This window comes from Pseudophryne corroboree, chromosome 4, assembly GCF_028390025.1.
Source record: "Pseudophryne corroboree isolate aPseCor3 chromosome 4, aPseCor3.hap2, whole genome shotgun sequence".
NCBI classification, from domain to species: Eukaryota; Metazoa; Chordata; class Amphibia; order Anura; family Myobatrachidae; genus Pseudophryne; species Pseudophryne corroboree.
This window is the reverse complement of record NC_086447.1, coordinates 344,725,548-344,747,061: the sequence shown is the minus strand read 5'-3', so window position 1 is coordinate 344,747,061 and position 21,514 is coordinate 344,725,548. Positions and strand designations below refer to the sequence as shown.

Sequence of the window (21,514 nt, the reverse complement as noted above, 5' to 3'; positions counted from 1 at the left end):
CCCAAAAAAGCCCTTACCTGTTTTTTATTCACTGGACGAGGCCAGTTTTGAATAGCATCAACTTTATTCAATTGGGGCCTAATCAGACCTCTGCCTATGGTGAAGCCCAAGTATTTGACCTCCTCCATTGCGAGGCAGCACTTCTTTGGGTTAGCAGTTAACCCTGCCTCTCTGATTGAGTCCAGTACTGCTTGTACTTTAACCAAATGTGACCCCCAGTCTGTACTGTGAATTACCACATCATCCAAATAGGCAGCTGCATATTTTCTATGGGGCCTCAAAATTTTATCCATCGCCCGTTGAAAGGTTGCTGGAGCCCCATGCAACCCAAAGGGTAACATCTTATACTGGTACAGCCCCTCCGGAACCGAAAAGGCTGTTTTTTCTTTGGCGCTATCAGATAAAGGTATTTGCCAGTAACCTTTGGTCAGGTCCAATGTGGTGAGAAACCTGGCTGTTCCCAGCCTTTCTACAAGCTCATCCACACGGGGCATGGGGTATGCGTCAAACTTGGACACCTCATTTAACTTACGAAAGTCATTACAGAAGCGTATGCTACCGTCGGGCTTCGGGATGAGCACTATGGGACTGGACCACTCACTGTTAGACTCCTCTATGACTCCAAGTTCTAACATGGTTTTAACTTCCTTAGAAATAGCTTCTCGCTGAGCTTCAGGAATCCTATATGGCTTTAAATGAACCCTGACCCCTGGTTCTGTGACAATGTCATGTTTTATTATGGTCGTTCGGCCAGGCAGCTCTGAAAATACCTCCCTATTTTGGATGAGAAATTCTTTAACCTGATTGTTCTGATCAGCTGATAATGTCTCTGACACCTTCACTGCGGGAAGCAACCGGGGTGAAGACACCGAAGGGCAAGGCTCCGCTGACAGAGACAACCTATCTTTCCAGGGTTTGATTAAGTTAACATGGTAGATCTGTTCGGGTTTTCTCTTTCCCGGCTGGTATACTTTGTAATTAACCTCATTCACTTTTTCCCTAATCTCAAATGGACCCTGCCATTTAGCTAGGAATTTTCTTTCCACAGTGGGTACCAAAACAAGAACTCTATCTCCAGGAGCAAATTCCCGTATCTTGGCACTCCGGTTATAGACCCTCTGTTGAGCACTTTGGGCCTGTTCCATGTGCTCTCTGACAACAGGTACCACGGCTGCAATCCTATCCTGCATTTGTGTTACATGCTCAATAACGCTTCTATAAGGAGTGGGCTGTCCTTCCCACGTCTCTTTGGCAACATCCAACAGCCCTCTGGGGTGTCTACCATACAACAAATCAAATGGAGAAAACCCCGTAGAGGACTGAGGAACTTCTCTGATGGCCATTAACAAGTAGGGCAACAAACAATCCCAGTTTTTCCCATCTCTCTCAACAACCTTTTTTAACATACTTTTTAATGTTTTATTAAACCTTTCCACCAACCCGTCAGTTTGGGGATGGTAGATGGACGTCCTGAGGTGAGTGACCTTAAATAACTTGCACAATTCTTTCATGATCCTTGACATAAATGGAGTACCTTGGTCAGTCAAAATTTCTTTTGGTATTCCCACTCTACTAAATACCTGCACCAGCTCCCTAGCTATCGCCTTGGTTGTGATAGTGCGTAAAGGGACAGCCTCAGGATATCGAGTGGCATAGTCCATAATTACCAGGATATACTGATGGCCCCGAGCAGACTTTAACAAGGGCCCCACGAGATCCATGGCTATTCTGTCAAACGGGACCTCTATAATAGGCATGGGAACTAGTGGGCTCCTGAAATGGGGTCTAGGGGCATGATACTGGCATTCAGGACAGGAAGAACAATATTCAGACACTTCTTTATAAACCCCTGGCCAAAAGAACCTTTGTAAAACTCTTTCAGTGGTTTTTTCTGCCCCTAAATGTCCTGCGGTAACGTGACTATGAGCTAAATCTAGTACCGTTCTCCGATAAGGCTGGGGAACTACCAGCTGTTCCACCACATCCTCACCCCTTTTGACAATGTGGTACAAGAGCTCATTACAGATGGCCATGTGGGGATACGTAACCCTGTCACCTGGTACCACAGGTTCCCCATTAACAATCTTAACATTCTCTCTAGCCTTTATTAAGGTAGGATCCTTTAACTGTTCAGACGCAAACAGATCCTTCTTTACCTCCAGGTCAGGCACGCTTTCAGTTCTAACTACTATGTCTCTGTTCCCGGCAAGAGGGTCCTCACTGGACTCCCCATCTGTCACTTCCCCAGCCAAACTAGCAAAAGGCAAAGGGCCAGAAAGTTCCGAAGACCCACGTACATCCATAAAATCACCGGTATTATCATCAACTGGCTTTTTACTTCTCACATCTGTTGATAACCGTGATTCCCACAGTTTCCAAAAATGAGGAAAATCCCTCCCTATTATGGCCTCATGCACCAAGGTAGGGACCAGTCCCACTTTAACCATTGCTGACCCACAACAAGTTTCTATATTCACCTCAGCAGTGGCATAATATTGGGTATCCCCATGTATGCAAGTTACCCCAATAGGTATTTGCTGGACCTTTAAGGGGTTCACTAACCCAGCTTTCACGAGGGTAACTAAACTTCCTGAATCTAGCAAGGCCTCTACCCGGTTACCTTCTAAGAACACATCACACATTTGTTTTTCCAGCTCAGGTGAAGGTACCACAGTACAGGCTAACCTAGCAAAGAAAGACATTCTGCGACATTCAAAGGCAGCATCACATTGCATGGGTTCTTGCGTGACTGGGCAATTGGCAATAACATGACCTGGCATACCACACCTAAAACATTTAACCACACGATTATCAACCCATTTGGGCAGCATAGACCGTTCTAGCCCCATTGGCCTGTTTCCAGGGCCAGTGTTTACAGTCTCTCCAGCCTTGCGTTCTCTTAACCGCCCAGCAACGTTTTCCCACGGAACAGTCTTACCAGTCTTTACTGAAGGGCGCTGTCGAGGATCTATGGGTTGCTGGGTGGTCATCAGTAGTTCCTCTGCTGCCAAATACCTCTCTACCATGTCCACTAATTGGTCAGCAGTACCCGGGTTTCCATGGCTCACCCACTTGCGCAGGACCATGGGCAAAGATCTCAAGTAGCGGTCCATGACGACTCTTTCCACCATCTGGGGACCAGTTAATGTCTCTGGCTGCAGCCATTTTTTTGTTAGCTGAATAAGGTCGTGCATCTGGGAGCGCGGAGGCTTCTCCATGGCGTACAGCCAACGGTGCACCCGTTGTGCTCGTACTGACAGCGTGACTCCCAGGCGGGTCAGGATCTCAGTCTTTAGTTTATCATAGTCCCGAGCCTCAGCAGGGCTTAAATCAAAGTAAGCTTTTTGGGGCTCACCTGACAGGAAAGGTGCCAGCAGACTGGCCCACTGTGCTTTCGGCCAGTTCTCACGCTCGGCAGTCCTTTCAAACGTGGTCAGATAGGCCTCCACATCATCAGCCTCTGTCATTTTCTGCAGGAAGTGACTGGCTCGTATAGAACTAGAGCTGGTTGGAGCACTGACGGCCACATCTCCAACCCGAGCTGCAAGTCTCTGCACCACTTCTGCTAAGGCCTCTCTATCCTGACGCTGTTGCCTGTAAAGTTCATCAACAACTGCCTGCTGTTGTCTCTTATTTTCCTCCATTGCCACCTGCTGCTGTCTTATATTTTCCTCCATTGCCACCTGCTGCTGTCTGTTGGCCTCCTGCTGTAGTCTCCAATTTTCCTCCATTGCCACCTGCTGCTGTCGGTTGGCCTCCTGCTGAGCCGCTGTAGCTTGCAGCAAGGCTTTAAGCAGATCCTCCATGTCAACAGATTTTTCAGGCGGCTTTGCAGCTGCTTTCACCCAGGACATATATCAAACCCTCAGGGGTGAGTCTCAGTAACTTCACACTGGGCTGTATCTGCATAAACCACCGTTTTCTGCAGGCCTCACAAAGCTGCTGCTTTCACTTATGCGCAGAACGGCCTGCTCGCATTCTCCACCAAGTTGTAACACTGTAGGGGTGCAAGGTGCCTTTTCCTGGGGAATATGGCAGCACGCAGCAGTTTGAGGAACAACACAAGTCCAGTTTCTGGTACAACTGACCCCGGCCAGTTTTATTGAAACAGAAAATAAAACAAACCCCAAAATAAAAATACCTTGCCTGTCCGGCACTAACTAAACATAAGATGTTCCTAACTGTCACTAAACAAAACACAGAGTTCTTCAGTACATACTGTATAGCTTACTTGCATCAGAAAGCGTGTCTCTCACACACAGATCCTGCAGCCTTCCCAGGCAGTCTGCCCATACTAATCAGGTTAGAAGCACTATATCACTCTTACACAGCTGAAACCCTGATTAGCCCTCTGTGAGGCCAAAGACCCGAACTGGGCCCAATGTCTAGAACTCGCCTTATCTCTCTCTCAGAGCCTTTACCCAGCTTTTACAGCAAACTGAAAAGGTTCAGACAAAACAAAAAGCATTTTTCCTAGAAGTTAACATTTTCTAAAACATGTAAGACAAGAACCTGGGACAAATATACCTGCCCTCAAACACTATCCCAGTGTTCTTGTCACAATATAAATATATATATATATATATATATATATATATATATATATATATATATAGTAAGGTTTCGTAGAGCATCTGTAGTTGCACTTGATGATGAAAGAGACACAGAAAGGCTAAACTGATGGAATAGGGTAAAACTAGGAAATGCGCAGGTATATCATGTTCTACAACATATGCTTCAGTATTACAGTAATAAATATTCATCATCCCTTCTGTCCAAGCAGAATGTTAGCTGATGAAAACCAGTTTGAAGTAACCATGGGTCACTGCTACAACTGCTTCTTTGCTCTTCAAAAGATTATTATTGAGCAGTGCATTTTAGTGCTGTACTTATACAAAGCTTTTACATACGGTAGATTAAAACTAGAGATGTGCAGGTTCGGATTACTTGGTTTTTAATGTTAAATTAGCACAAGTTGAGATTTATAGGGATTTTTCTTAATGGCTATCCAAAACACGTGACAGCCAAATAACCAATAAGATGCCGTTTTTGAGTGCTGAGTAAATCAGAACCGCATATCTCTAATTTTAATTTAAACTGGACTACAGTATACAGCATATTGTAAAATTTATTTATCATTAGCTCCAGATTTTCTTTGCAGTTGTATTAAAGTGAAAGTAATGATACATGCTGATATAATGCACCAGGTGCGCTTATGTGAAGAACAAACTATTATAAAAGATATAATGCATTGAAAAAAAGATTTTGAAGTATGTTGTATTAGAATGAGATCAGGATGTAATTCTCTGTTTTGTATGTGCAAATAAATTTACTGTGACAGCATTTTTACAACACACTCTTAAAAGGTTTGTAGACTGTTGCGTGTTGCAATAAATGGGGATTACTGACTTTTACTGAACATTGGGTGTCATTCCGACCTGTTCGCACGCTGCAGTATGTCGCAGCAGTGCGAACGGGTCATAACTGTGCATGCATGGCGGACGCATTGCGCACATGTATCGTTGCCCGAGGGCGTCAACTGACCGTTTTCCAGGCGTGGTGAGGTGAACGCAGGCGTGTCCAGGCGTTTGGAGGGCGGATGTCTGACGTCAATTCCGGGACCTTCGTCGCTGGATCCGTCGCACAGGGTAAGTAAGTCTGACCCTGGTCTTGGTTTGCAGGAAACTTTTAGCATAGCAGGGCTGCACAAGCGATCGCAGCCCTGCTATGCTAAAATACACTCCCACATAGGCGGCGTCACTCTGAACTCGGAATGAGGGCCCTTGCTCTCAATATATTCTTGTTTCCATTTGGTAGATTTTATGTTTAAATGGCCTTACTTTGTGCATAGATTCCTTCCCATTAGTTACATTATATCATGTAAGTTACAGTATGCAATGCTGCAATATTCTGAGTCAACTAATATAGGTGTTTGATTTGATCTTTACAATACCTGTAGGGTCCTCAATTTGTGGTCATATGGTGGCATGTTTATTTAGAGTTATAAGGATATTGGGCTGCCACTCGCATCAGATAAATTTGGTAGGCCCAATGACAAAGCTGACATTGTGCTCTGCAACACAGTAAAGATAGGAAATTACCTTGTTCGCTTTCCAGGCCCAAAAGCTATATGACTAAAGGAACTAGTCTTTTCCTTGTTTGCTGTAAAGAGTCATGCTTGGGCAAATGTGGTTGCGGTTGGACCATTTAATATTTGCATGTACAATTATGCTCATAAAGCAAGTACTTTGTAGGCACATCATCAAAACAATATGAGGGAAAGTTGGGGCTTATGAATATATAGATGAATTTAATGAATATAGACCGATATATAGATAGATAGATAGATAGATAGATAGATAGATAGATAAAATATGCCATAGTTATTTACGGTGGCAGCAGGTAAGGTGGGATTTGGAACAGAGTTTCCAGAAATACTCAATGTTGAGATCAGGGCTTTGTGGGGGCCAGATCCCTTCCAGGATTCCTTGTTCTTTCCTCTGAAGATAGTTGTTAATAACATTGGCTGTATGTTTGGGGTCATTGCCCTGCTGCAGAATACATTTGGAGCCAATCCGATGCCTTACTGATGGTATTGCATGATGAATAAGTACCTGCCTGTATTTCTCTTTGAGGACACCATTAATCCTGACCAACTCCCCAACTCCATTTGCTTAAATGCAGCCCCAAAGTTGCAAGGAACCTCCAACATGCTTCACTGTTGCCTGCAGTCACTCATTATTGTACCACTCTCCAGCCCTTCAGCCAACAAACTGCCTTCTGTTACAGCCAAATATTTCACGTTTTGACTCATCAGTCCAAAGCACCTGCTGCCATGTTTCTGCACCCCAGATCCTATGTTTCCATGTATAGTTGAGTCACTTGGCCTTGTTTCCACGTCAAAGGTATGGCTTTTTGGCTGCAATTCTTCCATTCTTCCATCTTCTACTTCTGGCCAGACTTCTCCAAACAGTAGATGGGTGTACCTGGGTCCCATTGGTTTCTGCCAGTTCTGAGCTGTGCACTGCTGGACATCTTCCGATTTCGATGGTGTCTCATATGATGCACTAAGTTTCTTTGGCTGAGCATTGTGGCTGTGGTCCTCAAGGTTGCCCGTGTCTTTGTGCTTCAATGCTGATAATTATAGACAGGTTAATGCTCAAGTGGTTCCACTGGTGACTATTGCCGTCAATAGTACTCACCTAGGTCAGCCACCCCAGTGGACGTGTGATTGGAGTATTCCCTGTTTACTTGTCAGTCCTATCTGGTGCACTAGTATATATCTCAAGGTGTGGCGGTAATACCTCTCTCTGGTTTTGAAATGAGATGAACAACTGCTCAATACCAAGCCACTCAGCCGCTGAATTACCATGAGTAGTAATTCAGTCCCAAGCATAGTCTCTCAGATACAAGTCCACTTTCTACTGCTGGCAGATAAGCCCTCTTTATAGAACTTAATATTGCACATTGCAATGGCGTAATCCTGAGTCTTGACACATTCTCTAGATGTGTCTGTATTTGTATTGGTAGCATACAATGGGGGGTATTTATAAATCAGAGAACAGTCTTGTTTGCTGGAAAACAGGACGTTTTCTCTTCTTAGGGCTATTCGAGAGGATGTTACCGTGGAGATGTTTCTGACTTCTCCAACAGCACCCCCGTTCTGTGCCTGAATCGCATCACCATAGTCTGCTTCCCGCTTCTCCATGGAGTTCATATTCATCATCTCAGGATGGTGTAATCTGAACTCTGGTGTGGTAACTGCAGGAAAGCTCTATGCTTCCCTGCTTCTGACCGTCACCTGTCGCTAGCTCCGCCCTCTGACCTCCCAGCAGCCCTTGCATTCTCTTGTGAGCTCAGCCAGCGGCACATATGCAGAGGGACCTGCCGGCTGACTTCACTTTGCGCGGAGGGAACCGCATCTGAAGACTACATCACCAATGCCCAGTTGACAGGATCACATCACTATAAAGGTAAGTATACATAAATTCTTCTGCTTTTTATCTAAGCTATATAGTGCATTGAATTGATGCGATTTATAGTGATAAGTATCAATTCACTTTTTGATTTTCTGCATGAAAAGACCCCAATATATATACCTAGTTTGTAAAAAAAAAAAGCGTGTGATTGTCCCTGCCCTGTAGGTGCGAAAGATGCACCTCATAACAGCCATAGTGCTCTTGCTACAATTTGCCGAAGTGAAAACACCACTTTCCACCCCAGTTTAATTCTAAAGGTGCGTACACACGGGGTGATTCTGGCTAACGGCCGATATTGACTAGAAACTGCCTGGAGGAAAGAGCTTCCAATCTAGTCAGCATTGACCCTACCTGCACACACTATATTTCCTTGCGATGCTGATCCCGCGGAACCACACATCGGCATCTCAAGTGCATACGCGCGGTGAGATTCATGCTAACTTTTCTTACGATTTTTGACTATGCAGTCAAAATCGTAAGCACAAATCGTACCGTGTGTACGCACCTTTATACAGTAAGGCTGGATTCCTTCATAATGCACCCTTCTCTGCAGTCATACATTTGCACACGTTCACTTTCTGGACAAGCATTTACACAGTATGTAACTGTCACTGTGCTCATACCTACTGTCTTAACAGTCCTATATATGTATATTTTGTTAACAGTATTCAGGTTATTTTTTTTTTTTTTAATTTGTTATAATTTTGAGTCCCTTTCATCAAATAATCCAACATACAGTACTTGCTTTCTCTATGACAGATGAGTCATGAAAGACTGGTTACTTATATAAGCTCTTGTAGCTGAAGGGTCAGATGGCTTTTTTAACATCCGAAATATTCTCAAGAAATAAGTAATTGTGAGAGATAATTGAAATACCATAGACTTCATTAGTGAGTATCTGTGAGAATTGTGCAGAGAACTTGCATGGTAAGGTGTTATCGCTATTGAGTTTATAAGCAGCTACTGTGACACCCCATTTACAGATACAAATGACTAGGTACAATTAGGTTCATTATAAGTGTCAAAACAGCTGTAAAAGAATTGTTGCAATTGGAAAGTCTGGAGTCTTCTCTCTTCATTGTATTGCATTATCTAACTCTGCCGCCAGATCGCATAAGCACTTTTAAAGTAATATTCTCATTTTAGTTTGAAGATCCATGGTTTAGAGCCTGTGTGTAATTCAGCTGGTGTGCAATAAAGAGCTATGACTGTAAGTGACGAAATATGCAGTTTCTGAGGGAGCGTGGCTGAAAAATGCAGAACTATAATCTTTAATAATTGCCAGTGGGCTACATGATTTATATAGTTCTCGTGCAATTATTTTGAAGTAAGTAAAAAAGAAAAGAAAACAACTGTGCTTTCCATCTGTAGGTAAGCGGGTGTCAAGATCTCGTATATCTGCTGAATGTACAAACATTCCCTCTAGCTCACACATGTAAACCGATAAAGGAAGAACTTATTTCCATTTTCAAAATGTTTTCAGAGGCAGCTACGACTATTTTGCATATCCTCTATCTGCAGGACTTAAAATACAGCTTTTTTTTATATATTTTTTTTTTTTATAAACCATTTTTTTTCTTTACCTGAAGTAAAAAAGTAATTCATCCCACTCATCCCCAACTGTAGACTTAGAGCTTATATACACACACAATTCTTTTACAGTGCATACTCGAGGAAATCTGTTTATAAAATAGCAGCAGTATCCTGTTTTGGACCCACTGCACTCTGTCAATCCAGAAGATAATTTGACCATTTGTGCTTCCGCCAGGGAACAAATATTGAGATTGTCAGCATCTGCCTCTAAGGAAAATGAAATACTTATGCAAATACTTTTCAACTGCTTTTCTAAATGTCGCTACTATGTAATGTATATGCTACATTATTGTATGTGATAAATGTATATTGGCTTTCATTCAGGTGGGCATTCCAACTGCAAAAGAGGTAAATTTGCTATAAAGTTAGAATAGTTATTTATGCAACTTAAAAGTATTCCAGCTCTTTAAATACTATTCCCACTTCCTACCATGTAAGTCTTTCCATTAACCCAATGTAAAGTGTATTTTACATTTCAGTTCCTTGTTTCATAATAGCAGAAGCTTGATTGGAGAAACATCTTCCAAAACTTCTCTTGTAGGGTCGCTGTTATATACTGCTTTTCCACTAAAAACCCAGGTCCATCCCGGGTAACTGAACACTGTTCAACCGTGTCACAGCAGCTTGAAATCCTATTCACACCGCAGGCTGGAGCAGGGTTAGTGGAGAGCGCTTGGAGAGAACATCATCTCCAAGCGCCAATGAGCCGCCTCTTCATAGGCTTTTAATGGGACCCGGCTCACCCCTTTACACTGCAGCCTTACCCAGGTCCGACCCTGGTAGCTACCCGGATATGAATAGCAATACCCAGGTTGTTTTTCAAGGTCCTTTTTCCACTGAGCCGTGACCCAGGTAGACTTTGAAGTAACATCAGGGTATTACGGCAGTGGAAAAGGGGTATTTGTTTGGTCTCTCATTCAGTAATCCGACCACTCCACAACTGAATCTTTTACTAATACAGTCACACGTATGAATTGTTGACTTTTACAAAATTGGTTGGTTAGTGGTTGTACGAACCAACCAAATTGCAGTGGGACCCATAATGTCTACTATTGGATAAACTAATAAATGCCAATGGGAACATTAGCCAACCAGTTTCTTTTTATTCATCCCAGTCAAATCTAATTATTTTGCTTTAACTGATTCATTTATAACACCTTATAGCATATGGATTTTGGATACAATGTAATTTTAAATGATGGTGTTACAAAAAGCCCCAGAAAATAGCAAAAGGATTTTGTGTTTGCTACTTTTTTTCAGAAATATACCTATTGTCAATGTGGCCTAAAAGCTATATGTTGTTTCTAACTAATGTACTGTAGCTCCTAACACAAGGTCTTTGAACTAAAAGAGTTTACCTGAAGCAGTGGTCTGAGAAGAAATGCCTTTGATGTGTCAAATTAAGGCTTCTGCTTGGAGTCCTCCTGAGTAATGACTTATTTCCGTTGTGTCTGCAATGGCAGCAGAATAAAGGATATGGGTTGTGTGCATAAATGCATGCAGAACTACTTTATGTAAAACATCACATTTATAGTGTAGACAAAGAACATTTTCTTTTTATTTGTTTATACTAATTGTGCTGCCTTGAGTTGGTGCCATTTCCTTCTCTACTTTGTTGGTATTTTTCATGCAAATGTAGACTTCTGCAATAATTTCTGGATAACGATGTAGACGAACAGTGACATGTGCGCTAATGGTGGAGCATTAAGTAGAAGTATTCAAAATAAAAAAATGATTAGAGATGTATTGCTTGCCAGTATAATCGGTCTACAAAACCATTGAAATACAGCTGTATAAATTGATAGCAAGCACCATTTTCATATGCCTATAAATCAGTTGGGTCTCACTTAACAAACTTTTCTACCCTCATGACATTTAGATGTTTGTCAGGGTGAAAAATGTTCTGGTTGGTCTTACGGTGAAACAGTGTAAGCTGATATAGAAAATATATATCTGTCAATATTGCTTGATAAGCTCATTCCATGCAGCTTGCACTGGCAGACATAAGACATACAACTGTTCATGATTAACGGTAGGGGAACAACTATTGATTATGTATTTAAAATAATCAATATGGGCAGTTAATCCATACATTGATTTAAAATATGTTTTAGAATTAAAGGGTACTGTCTGGGAAGGCTTGAGCTGGGGGTGTGTTACACTCTCTCTCTCGCTCTCTCTCTAATATATTTTTTCTGTATTGTGCTGTGGGAGGATCTATGGATCTTTTATGTCGGGACAAAATACTATATTTAAGGGTTCTTAGATGCAGTATTCTGCTAACAAGAAACACACTTCATAGTTGAAGAATAAAATAGGATTAAATAACTGCTGCCCAGTGTACATGGGTGTGATCACTAAACACTTTACTTTTATAATAGTTGTAGAACCACAACTACAAATTCATTAAGTAATCCTTGATACACAAGCAGGTGAGTGTAAGTGTACCAAAAATCCACATGGCTTGGGAGAGAAGGGGGTGAGATGAAGTGCCGTTGCAGATGTTTACATGCCAATGCAGCAATACGATGTCCTTGCATGTCATTGAATTGACATCATAAGTATTCTAGATGAGAGGCAATATTTGTATTTGATAATAAATTACATTAAGTTGGTCAAAGGAAAGAAATGGAGGAGCATAAAATTGTACATTATATCTTGAATGTAATAACACCCTGTGGCTCATTGTAGTTTGTCTCCAATGACACTTGTTTGGCTTTTGATGGATTGTGGCAGAGCAGGGAACTTCATGCTTTTCAGATTATACAGCCCTCATCACTATCCGGGTGCAGGGTATTGCTGCAATCACACAAGCCAAGCAGAACACCTGGGCTAATCCGCTTTTTATAGGGAAGAATGTTTGCCATACAGTGACCAACTTTTATCCAACTGTCCAACTTGTCTGTCCAACTAGTACTTAACACACTAAGCTATATTTTTCAGCCGTCCAGCCAACTTCTCAATTTTTGATGTCACAGAAGTAGATGTTCACTGCCTACTTCTGCTTGTAATCAGTAGAGTAAAACCTAAAATAAAAATGTTTAAGGTGTGCCATCAGCCTCCTACTCCACAGTTTTGTCATTCATGCCCTCCCCTCCCCGCACAGCAGTTTTACCCTCCTACCTAAAGCTGCTTATCACGCAACCACTTGTCTTTGCTCAGGAGATCTTGTCACTCCCCCCACCCCCACTCTCGGTACAATAGTTCTAGTCACCTCATGTCCCCCACACTTGCATAGCACTTGCTCAGCAGCCCAGTCACCTGCCCCTCTTCATTTTAAATGGCTGTTGTGAAGCTGCTTTCTCTGAAGGGTAGCTGTCTGAGCTGCGAGGAAACAACAGGTGTTACAGCAGGTAAGGGTCAACTTCTGTGACTGATTGTTCAGTTGCAGAAAATTTACCAACTTTTGTCCTACACTGAAATGATAGTCTACTGACAATTTGTCAGAAATCAAACCTGTTATTGACCATTTTGGAGTGTGGGAACTATCATACAACTGTCATTTGTTCCCACACACTGAATGGCTATCGTTCAAACAAGCAAACTGTTGAAAGTCGTTCTGTGTATGGCCACTTTTAGCTTCAGGAAACTGAAGACATGGGTTTAAAATCAGTAAATAAGGATAGAGCTAGTGTTGGCCAGTAAAAAGGGCTGGTCCCTGTGGGCGGGTGTGATTGATGCAAAGTTACATTGTGAGCGTCCTCTTGACGGAGTTTGTGATACAGTACTAATTAAAATTTTATATATAATATTTATATATTATACAGGGAACCACTGCACTCGCCATAGCTAGAAATGGGGTGCACATGCATTGCTTAAATAATACTACACCAAGAACCCAGCACTCACCCTTAGTAAGTTCATTCACCTCTACACATCAGCACATATAATAATATAATATATATATATATATATATATATATATATATATATATATATATATATATATATATATATATAAATTAATATTACTACTAGCAATATCTGAAAACCTGATTTATATACCATGTACACCCCACGGGGTATATTTACTAAAGGTCAATTTTGGACGATGTTGTTCAATGTCCGGTTATCTTTAGATCGATATTAATTGATGTTTGGCTTCCAAGTTTAAAACACATTTACTAGCAGATGATGTTTTAGATTCATTTTTAGATGTTAATGTGTGTTTTTGACCCTGGAAGCCCAACATCGATAAAGATCGATCTGAAATCGACCAACATCGACCATAATCGACCTTTAGTAAATATACCCCCCAAACGTGGTACATTTCTTACGTCCTAGAGGATGCTGGGGTCCACATTAGTACCATGGGGTATAGACTGGTCCACCAGGAGCCATTGGCACTTTAAGAGTTTGAGAGTGTGGGCTGGCTCCTCCCTCTATGCCCCTCCTACCAGACTCCGTTTAGAAAATGTGCACGGAGGAGCCGGTCACAGCTAGGGGAGCTCTCCAGAATTTCTCTAGTAAAGTTTATTTTAGAGTTTATTATTTGCAGGGAGGCTGCTGGCAACAGTCTCCCTGCTTCGTGGGACTAAGGGGGGGGGGGGGGGGGAGTAGTGTCCACCCTGCGGGGTCTGAGCCATTATCTCCGCTGACAGGACACTGAGCTCCTGAGGGGATAGATCGTTCCCCGCCACAGGGGATTACTCACCCCAGCAGCATGCAGCCACCCCCTTACAGAGCTGAAGATCAGTGGCCAGTGAGTCACCAACCCCCCTAGCAAGCGGGGGGCCGGTGTGAAGATGGCGGCATCAGGGTAGGAGCGCAGTATTAACTGCGCTACGAAGGCTCAGCAGTACATAGTGCGGCGCTGTGAGGGGTGCCCTGAGCCAGCGCCTACACCCTACACTGGTCACACAGCCTGTCGGGGTCCCGGGATCTCAGCCAGTATAAATCCTCAGGCCAGTATAATCCTAGGAAGAGCGGGAAGACCGCGCCATTTTGGGGGCGGAGATTCTCCTCAGAGCAGACCCAGCAGCGTTCAGCGCCATTTTCCTGCCTGCACAGTGCTGTCCTGGCAGAGCAAGTCCCTCCAAAGCAACTCCAGTTATCTCTCACGGTACCAGGGGGTTGTAGAAGAGGGGGGGGGGCTGCAAAATGACACTGTAACCTATTAAGGTGCACAGTCAGCGCTGATAGGGGTCTCCCTTTATATTAATAGCGCTGTGTGTGGGTTGGCTCCAATCTCTGTGTCTCTCTTGCCATTCTTGGGGGTGAAACTCTGTCTGTCCTCCCCTGTGTGTGTGTGGAGTGTCTGTGGTCTCCATTAAGCAATGTCCAGGGACTCTGTGTCATATGCTGCAGAGGATATTTCCTCTCAGGATGATCCTATTCCATCTAATCAGGATTGCACTGGTTTAGCACAGATTCCAGCAAAGGTGCCTGAGCGGTTATTCTCTATTAAATCTATGATTTCTCAGATTTCAAATAGGGTTGCACAAAATGAATTTGCAACTCAGGCTTTACAGAACTCTATGGCAGTCTGGCCCAGTTCTGGTACATCAGGGCTCCCCGCTGTATATTCACATAAACGTGTTCTTGCACAGATCATGCAGGATGATACAGATACCGATTCTGATACTACAGACGGTGATGGGGATGTGTTGCGGGGGGCGGCATCTCTTGCAAAAGGAGTGCAGTTGATGATAGAGGCTATTAGGGATGTGTTGAATATTGCTGATACAACACCAGAGCAGGTTGAGGAGGCTTACTTCACTGAAAATAAGAAAGCCTCGCTAACCTTCCCTGCGTCTATGGAATTAAAAGCTATTTTTGAAAATGCTTGGGAAAACCTGTATAAAAAATTCTAGATGCCTAAAAGCGTTCTGGTAGCGTTTCCTTACCCGGTAGAGGATAGGAAAAAATGGAAAAACCCGCCTATTGTTGACACGTCAGTATCCAAACTCTCAAAAAAGGTGGTTTTACCTGTTCCAGGATCTACCGCCTTGAAAGAGCCGGCTGATCGTAAAATTGATAATACGCTCAAATCCATGTACATGGCTTCTGGGGCAATACTACGTCCCACTATTGCCGGTGCTTGGATTGTATAGTAAAGTGGTCAGGCGCGTTACTTGAGGACTTGGATACTATGGAGAAATGTGATGTTGAATTGTTTTTACGTAACATTCAGGATTCGGCAGGATTTCTGGTAGAATCCATGAAAGACCTGGGTTCCATGGCTGCGGGAATTTCTTCCATGTCAGTATCGGCTCGTCGAGGACTGTGGTTGCGCCAGTGGTCTGCCTACGCGGAATCCAGGAGAAGTGTGGAGACTCTACCGTACACAGGTCAGGCTCTCTTTGGGGAAGCGTTAGATGCGTGGATCTCTACGGCTGGCAAGTCACTCTTTCTTCCCTCAGCTACACCTGCTCCGAAGAAACCCTTTTCTTCAGTTACATCACAGCCCTTTCGGTCTACCAAGCCCAGAAAGGCCAAGCCGTACCACACCTTCTTTAGGGGAGGTCGGCCCAAGTTCAAGAAACCTGCGGCTGCAGGTTCCCAGGAACAGAAACCTGCTTCAGGTACACCAAATTCCTCTGCATAACGGTGGACTGCATGCCCCGGAGGTGGGGCCGGTGGGAGTAAAACTCAGACATTTCAGGCATGTCTGGGTGTCCTCCGGCCTGGATCCCTGGGTGCAAGATATTGTGTCCCAGGGGTACAGGCTGGAATTTCAAAATATCCCTCCTCACCGATTTTTCAGATCAGGCTTGCCAGCTCTGCTGGCAGACAGGACTATCCTGCAAGAAGCTGTCCAGAAGTTGGTGGAGGCACAGGTCATTGTGCCAGTGCCACATCATATGCAAAACAAGGGTTATTATTCGAACCTTTTCATGGTACCGAAACCGGATGGTTCGGTCAGGCCCATTCTGAACTTTAAACCACTAAACCCCTTTCTGAGAGTTCAAGTTCAAAATGGAGTCTCTAAGGGCAGTGATATCATGTCTGGAGGAGGGGGAATTCCTAGTATCCTGGATATCAAGTATGCATACCTCCGCATTCCAATTTGGCTGCCGCATCAAGCTTATCTTCGATTCGCACTGTTGGACTGCCTCTTTCAGTACCAGGCCCTCCCGTTCGGCCTCTCCACAGCACAGAGGGTATTCACCAAGGTGATGGCGGAAATGATTATTCTCCTCCGCAGACAGGGGGTGAACATAATTCCGTATCTGGACAATCTGTTGATAAAGGCATCATCCAAGGAGAAGCTGTTACTGTCCATAGCACTCACAACCCAGCTTCTCAGGGAACATGGTTGGATCCTAAATCTTCCAAAATCACATTTGGAACCAACCAGGACGTCCTAAAGCCAGCCCGGGTGTCAGTTCATCAGTGCATTCGCCTTCTGGGCAAGATGTTGGCCTCTTACGAGGCTCTGCATTACTGGAGGTTTCACGCTCTGTCTTTCCAACTGGATCTCCTGGACAAGTGATCGGGATGCCATCTACACATGCACCAGAGAATACGTCTGTCGCCAAAGGCCAGGATTTCACTCCTCTGGTGGCTGCAATTACCTCACCTTTTGGAGGGCCGCAGGTTCGGGATTCAGGGCTGGATCCTTCTAACCACGGATGCAAGTTTCCGGGGCTGGGGCGCAGTCACTCAAGGGGTAACCTTCCAAGGAAGGTGGTCAAGTCTGGAAGCCAGCCTGCCGATAAACATTCTAGAACTAAGAGCCGTCTACAACGGTCTTCTCCAAGCGGCCCATCTTCTGAGAAATCGGGCCATTCAAGTGCAGTCGGACAATGTAACGACAGTGGCTTACATAAACCGACAGGGCGGAATGAAGAGCAGAGCTGCAATGTCAGAGGTAACAAGAATCATCCTCTGGGCAGAAAAACATGCGTTGGCGCTGTCAGCAATCTTCATTCCAGGAGTAGACAACTGGGAAGCGGACTTCCTCAGCAGACACGATCTCCATCCAGGAGAGTGCGGTCTCCATCCGGAGGTGTTCAAGGAGGTAACAGATCTTTGGGGTGTACCTCAAATAGACATGATGGACTCTCATCTCCACAAGAAGCTTCAGCGATATTGTTCCAGGTCGAGGGACCCGCAAGCAGTAGCGGTGGATGCTCTAGTGACTCCGTGGGTTTTCCAGTCGGTGTACGTGTTTCCACCACTCCCACTCATTCCAAGAGTGCTAAAGCTCATAAGGAGAACAAGGGTTTAAGTGATCCTCATTGCTCCAGATTGGCCAAGAAGGTCTTGGTACACGGATCTTCTGGATCTACTGCTGTAAGAGCCGAGGCCTCTTCCTCTTCGGGAGGCCCTGCTGCAGCAGGGGTCGTTCGCCTATCAAGACTTACCGCGGCTGCGTTTGACGGCATGTAAGTTGAACGCCGGATACTAGCTCTGCATTCCGAGCAAGGTTATTCCTACCCTGATACAGGCTAGGAAAGGAGTAATGTCTAAACATTACCATCGTATTTGGAAAAAATATGTATCTTGGTGTGAGTCCAAGAAGTTTCCTACGGTGGAGTTTCAACTGGGACGTTTTCTCCTCTTCCTGCAAGCAGGTCTGGATTTGGGCCTGAGGTTGGAAACCATTAAGGTCCAAATTTCGTCCCTATCCATTTTCTTTCAGAAACAGTTGGCTGCCCTCCCTGTGGTTCAGACTTTTTTAAAGGGAGTTCTGCACATCCAGCCTCCCTTTGTACCACCTACGGCGCCCTGGGATCTTAATGTGGTGTTGCAGTTCCTCCAGTCGGACTGGTTTGAACTTCTACAGGAGGTTGAGGTCATGTTTCTAACGTGGAAGGCTGTCACTTTGTTGGCCTTAGCTTTCTGCAAGATGTGTGTCGGAGTTGGGGGCTTTGTCATGTAAAAGCCCATGCTTGATCTTCCATGAAGATAGAGCTGAGCTTCGGACATGTCAGCAGTTTCTTCCGAAGGTTATGTCGGCATTTCATATCAACCAACCTATTGTGGTGCCAGTTGCGACTGCCTCCTCAATTTCATCAAAGTCCTTAGATGTTGTAAGGGTTCTGAAAATTTATGTGAAGAGGACTGCTCGTCACAGGATATCGGACTTTGTGCTGTATGATCTCAAGAAAATTGGGTGTCCTGCTTCTAAGCAGACTATCTCTCGCTGGATCAGGTTCACTATCCAGCATGCGTATTCTACAGCAGGATTGCCGTGTCCAAAATCTGTTAGGGCCCACTCTACTCGTAAGGTGGGGTCTTCCTGGGCGGCTGCCCGGGGTATCTCGGCATTACAACTTTGCCGAGCAGCGACTTGGTCTGGGTCGAACACGTTTGCAAAGTTTTACAGATTTGATGCTTTGGCCTCTAAGGACCTGAAGTTGGTCTATCGGTTCTGCAAGAGCTTCCGTGCTCTCCCTCCCATTCTGGGAGCTTTGTTACATCCCCATGGTACTAATGTGGACCCCAGCGTCCTCTAGGACGTAAGAAAAAATTGGATTTTGGTTACCTCCCGGTAAATCCTTTTCTCGTAGTCCGTAGAGGATGCTGGGCACCCGCCCAGCACGTCGTTTTCCTGCTATCGTTATGTGGTTCAGTACAACTCCGTTTTAGTTGAGTACTGCATTGTTACTTGGTAGGTAATGTTTCAGCGGTTGCTGAGTTTTCAAGCTAAGTTAGCTTGATGTGCCTTGTATGAGTGAACTGGTATGAGTCTCGCCACTATCTGTGTTAAATCCTTCTCTCGAAAATGTCCGTCTCCTCGGGCACAGTTTCTAGACTGAGTCTGGAAGGAGGGGCATAGAGGGAGGAGCCAGCCCACACTCTCAAACTCTTAAAGTGCCAATGGCTCCTGATGGACCTGTCTATACCCAATGGTACTAATGTGTTCCCCAGCATCCTCTACGGCAGAGATTCTCAAACTCGGTCCTCGGGGGCCCACAGAGTGCATGTTTTGCAGGTCTCCTCACAGAATCGCAAGTGAAATAATTAGCTCCACCTGTGGACCTTTTAAAATGTGTCAGTTAGTAATTAATACACCTGTGCACCTGCTGGGTTACCTGCAAAACATGCACTGTGTGGGCTCCCGAAGACCGAGTTTGAGAACCTCTGCTCTACGGACTACGAGAAAAGGATTTACCGGTAGGTAACCAAAATCCTAATTTCAGCAGCACAATTGGTTGACTATGGACCATTGTTTTTAATCACATTGTGCCACGGTTATGTGTTTGCGAAGTGCTTATCAGTTGTTTAGAAATTCAACAGTAATCCTTGGGCGGGGGAAGGAGGGGGGGGGGCAGTTTGTCCAGTTTTGTTCTGTATTGTTGGGATATTTGAGAGAACAGCAATTAAGTATGTAATGTTGCAGAACAGGAAAATAAGAACTAAATCTGCAGTTATATTTGTGCTGACTATGGCCAGAGTTTTCATTTGTATATTTTGACAATGTCTTTGCTAAATTTATGATTACTGTGTCTCCACTTTGCCAGACCATTTCACCCATTTCTGCACATTGTAATTTAGCTCTGCAGGATTAATATTGTGATGTTTGCTTATACTTTTCCCATAAGGCTAATACTTTTGCTTGATTAACTTTTTTGTACTGCTTTATTCAGATAACCACAGGACGTCTCCTTTTGTGAATATGTACGTATATGCAATACTTCCTTTATGGGAAATCTCTGCGCATAAAAAAGGATGTTAAAGAAGTTTAAACTCACAGCACATTTACACTCTGCTATAAAAGGTGATCGGTCACAGCTCGTCTGTGGTCCCATTATTCTGAGAAATATTTTACCGTTTTCCATGATCTTTAATTTTGATGCGCTTGGCACCTGGTTCTTTATGGAATTGTATTTATTAGCATTACCTACTCTGTTGTGTGCTGTAAGACCGTTTTTGTTTGTGACTCCTTTTGGCATTATAAGTTATGCTCTCTCTCATTTCCATCAGACTTTGTGGCCTTAATTTTCAAAGATAAGGCTAAATATATATCCTCTTATCACCACGCATGAACTGGCTTGTGCATACATAGAACTAATATGTGTGTGCTTTGACTGTCTCTCTGTGAATGTAGATGTGTGTAAATATCATGTGGGATGGGCAGCATAACATGTTCTTGCTCTGGGTGCCCCGGCTTGTTGGACCTCTGCATCCAATGGGATTGTGCCAAGCCTCACAATTTTTTATGGTAGTCCTGTTCATCATACAGAAGTTTGCTTCAATAATGGTTTGAGTGATTAATGATTTCTATTAAATTAGTAATTTTGATTTATTTCTAGCTTACTTCATGCAACAGCTGTTCATTTTTCCATGCACTGGGCTGCATGTTTAGACATTCAGTTTAGGGAATTCAAATTTTAATTACTTAAATGGTTATCCAGTCTCTAGGTCAACAGTGCATAGGGACCCCGTCGACCAATAGTGGACCTATGTCGACATATTCTAGGTCAAAGGGTCGACATGAGTTTTTCACATTTTTATTTTTATTCTTTTTTTGAACTTTTTCATACTTCACTATCCACGTGGACTACGATTGGGAATGGTAACCATGCCTGAAGCATGGCGAGCAAAGTGAGCCATGCGAGGGGATACAGTGCACTAATTGGAGTTCGCGGTCACTGTACGGCGAAAACGACACCAAAAAAGATTTAAAAAAACTCATGCCGACCTTTTGACCTGTCGACCAATAGTGGTCGACCTAGACACTGTCAGTGGGAGGGCAGCTTGCATGACTGCACATACAGTTCTCCAGTTTCTGGAAATAGAATTCTTTAGCTTTTAATGGGATAAAAAAAAACTTTTAGGAGGTACTGGAGACTTTGAAATCAGACTTCAGGAGCCAGAGCAATCCACGAAAATATAAAACTGCATACCAGGTGAAGTGTGTTAGCAGTTGGGCAAAACCATGTGCACTGCAGGGGGGGGGGGGGGGGGGCAGATATAACATTTGCAGAGAGAGTTATGGGCCTACACACATACCGATCTGCCGCCGAGCTGCCCGACAGCGGATACGGGCG

At 44.0% G+C, this 21,514-nt stretch overlaps 1 protein-coding gene across 7 annotated transcripts in view; it reads left to right on the top strand.

The window, feature by feature from the left end:
- Positions 1–21,514, top strand: part of IL1RAP (interleukin 1 receptor accessory protein) — a 624,106-nt gene that overhangs the window by 171,256 nt on the left and 431,336 nt on the right. Inside the window, exon 3 of one of the 7 annotated variants that reach the window (XM_063916456.1) lies at positions 20,111–20,141. The exons of the other annotated variants lie outside the window; for them this stretch is intronic. The gene's annotated coding sequence lies outside the window, so the exon portion shown is untranslated. The remainder of the gene's footprint in view (positions 1–20,110; positions 20,142–21,514) is intronic. 7 annotated transcript variants of the gene reach the window in all.